Raw genomic sequence first — 3,645 nt, forward strand, 5'->3', positions numbered from 1 at the left:
AAGCCACATCTCCTACAACAAGGCCAAACCTACTCCAACAAAGCCACATCTCCTACAACAAGGCCAAACCTACTCCAACAAAGCCACATCTCCTAATAGTGCTGCTCTCTTTGAGGTCTATTTTCTTTCAAACCACCACAACAATCACGTGTGAATGACCAAAAAAATTTCACTTCAAAATGCTGTAGTGGCAAGGTGAATACCCTCTTTGGCAAATCACATAATGCTGATGAAATAACAATTGCAGACCAGCTTTTTAGAATTAACAATATACCTTACAGTTGCACTTTCTTTTAAAGAGTCTATCTATCTATCTATCTATCTATCTATCTATCTATCTATCTATCTATCTATCTATCTATCTATCTATCTATCTATCATCTATCTTATTATCTATCTATCATCTATCTTATTATCTATCTATCATCTATCTATTATCTATCTATTTATCTATCTATTTTTCTATCTATCTTGCATCCATTTTAATCTGTCTATCTTTCAGTGCTGAAGACTGAACCTAGGCATTGTGCAGGCACAATATTCCACCCTTGATCAACCTATATACTGTCAAATTCTGTTTTGAAATTTCATGTGATTTATCTTTCCTGGAAAGGCTTCCACAGGGAATGTGCTAAGAGAAGACACAAAAGTCCCTTTTGATCTCTGCTTTCTTAGTACAATATGTGATGGGGCAGAGGGCAAGCAATCAAAACGCCAATATTCTGGGTTATCTGTAGAAGTGCAGTGTTTGGAATTATAACTGTGGGAGCTTGTGTGTGTATGTGTTTGTGTGTATGTGGGTGTGTGTATACACTATAGTTGTTCCTATAACTGATCTTTGAGCCAGTTGCAACTTTAAAATATAGTTATTCAATTTAGAAAAGTTAGATTTTCTGATTTGATGATTGAAGGTATTGTGTGCATGTATGTGTCTGTGTGTGCATACATGCACATGCATGTGGATCTGCCTGTGCATATGCCTGCAGAGGACAAAGGAGAACATTGTGTTTCCTGCTCTCACTAAATCAGAAGCTATCATTCTGGCTGGGCTGGATGCCTTTCAAGGTCAGGGATCTGCTTGTCTCCTCATTCCAGCGCTGGGATTATAAACACAAAGGGTGATGCCAGCCTTTCCCTGGGTCCTGGGGATTGGAACCCAGGTCCTCATGCTTGCAGATTCAGCACTCTTACCTTCTTCCCTGCCCAGAGCTCATGTATTTTCACAGAATCCCCAGGCAATATTTAAACAAAGACATCTCTTTGATAGTAAGATAGACACTAGATTTGGTGTCAGAAAATGTGGCTTGGCTTCTACTTATCACTCTTAATTAACACACCAGATATTTATTTAGCTTTTGATGCATCCGACCCTCTACTGAATTGACACAGTAGTGAGATTAACAATTATGTTCTCTAACTTAATGATTCCACATGCAAGAAGTGGATATTAATCAAGAAGCATGCCAATAAATCTTATTTGTTAACCCTCTTTGGGACTGAAAAAGCAAAAATGCCATGACAAAACATTAATATAGAGGTCTGATTTAGTCTGGAATGGGCTTGGTAGTTCTTTTTACCCTGAGATAATGACCTTGACAAGAAATGCTATTTAAATAAAGCTAGGACAGAATGCCTGCCACCCATGCACAGAAAGTCCATATGGCTTGGGGCATAGGACAGAAGGATGAAGCTGTGGAATTAATTCTCTAATATATGTCCTTTTGGGGGTAAACCACCAGGGACTCTGGGTTTCCAATATTCTCTACTCTGCTCCACCATACTTTTCCTCAAGGCTCCCAAACATGTTTAACAATTCTTACACTCAGAGTTATCAGAAGCCCAACCAAGCTGTCAATAAATCTAGCATGATTTTAGAATTTTAGTTATTTATGCAATGGTCCTTCGGGCTTCTAGGTTGATTAGATGTCAATTACTCATTTATTGAAAAAGTGCATTCAATACACAAGAACTGTTCCTCTGCTACAGATGACCGAGACTTGCACAGGGCTTGTATATAGGTCAGTGGCTCTTGCTTGCACCCTCACCCCACTTTCTGCATAGTCTTGCTGATATGCTTTGCTATGGTTCAAATTTATCTGCCCCCCCCCCCGCCACCAGTTCATGTTTTGAGAACATAGCTCCAGTCCAACAGTGCTAAGAAGTGAAACTATTAATGCTGCTACCGTAGAAGTGGGCTCTTTATCAAAGTGTGAATTTCTGTTTTTTGTTGACTGAGGTTTCTGTTCACAGAGATGTCTGTCCTGCCTGATCCCACAGCTGTTAAGTCTCAAAGAATCACACAGAGGTCTACATTAATTATAAACTGATTGGCCCATTAGCTCAGGCTTCTTATCAACAAATTCTTATAACTTACATTAGCCCATAATTCTTGTCTGTGTTACCATGTGGCTTGGTGCCTTTTTCAGTGAGGCAATCACTTCTTGCTCACTCTGTGACTGGCTTCCTCTGTGTCTCTGTGATGACTGTAGATGGAAACTTCCCTCTTCCCAGAATTCTCATTGCCCTTCCTCTATTTCCTGCCTGGTTGCCCTGCCTATACTTCCTGTCTGGCTACTGGCAAATCAGCGTTTATTTGAAATACAAGTGACAGGGCACAGACCATTGTCCCACAGCATCCCACGATCTTTATTTTGTCTCTAGCTTTCTTTCCTCCTATTTCCCTTTCCTCTGCCTCTCCCTGTACTCACCCTCTCTCTACCATGCTCCCTTGACCTTGTGCCTTCCACCACAGATGATACGTAAATAACATCCTTGTCACATATGGACTCTTCAACTTATATTCCCACCTTCTAGAACTGTAATAAAGTTTTGTTCTTTATAAATTTACCACTATCAAATTTTCTATTATAATATCACAAAATGGATTGCAACAACATTATGTCCAATGGACCAGCAGAGAAGAAAGGGCTGAGGCAAAGGTAGAACCACCACGTATTAATGCACCGAAGAACTAAGGAGTGTAGTGGTTGGTTACAGTGGAACAGTGCTTGGTAGGCAGGACCATTGTTACTACCACTGTGTTAATTTTGAGATCAAGATGTTTCTTTACGTGGGAGACATATAATGCATACATCCCCATTTTTTAGGCACTCATGTAATGCTGGCAGTGAAGAACTGTAGGAAATTCCATGATGTTTCTTGTTGTTGATTAACTCTTTAAAAGCATATAAGATCTCGTCAGAAATCTGAAACTCAACCCAAATAAGAAACTTGGGAAAATACAAATGAATTTTCATATAAGGCCAGTATTCAGACTTTGCAATTTAATTGAGTTACATTTTATCTTTTTGCTAGCTAATTTTGGTTGTCAGCTTGATAGAATTTAGAATCCCCATGAAGGCCCACTTCTGGGTATAACTACAAAAGTGTTTCTAAGAAGCTTTAACTAATTAAGGAAGGACTGATCTAAATGTTGGCAGTGCTGGCCCATGAACTGGGGTCCCTGACTAAAGAAAAAAGCAAAAAGCAAAAGGCAGATGAACACCACCATTCAGCTCTCTGCTTCCTGACTGTGGTTGCACTGTGACCGCCTGCTTCACATTCCTGCCACACTTCAACACCCTCTGCCATGACGGACCCTATCATCAGACTGTGAGTCCCAAATATGCTCTTCCTTCTCTGAGT

This window comes from Microtus ochrogaster, chromosome 2, assembly GCF_000317375.1.
Source record: "Microtus ochrogaster isolate Prairie Vole_2 chromosome 2, MicOch1.0, whole genome shotgun sequence".
In the NCBI taxonomy this organism is placed as follows: Eukaryota; Metazoa; Chordata; class Mammalia; order Rodentia; family Cricetidae; genus Microtus; species Microtus ochrogaster.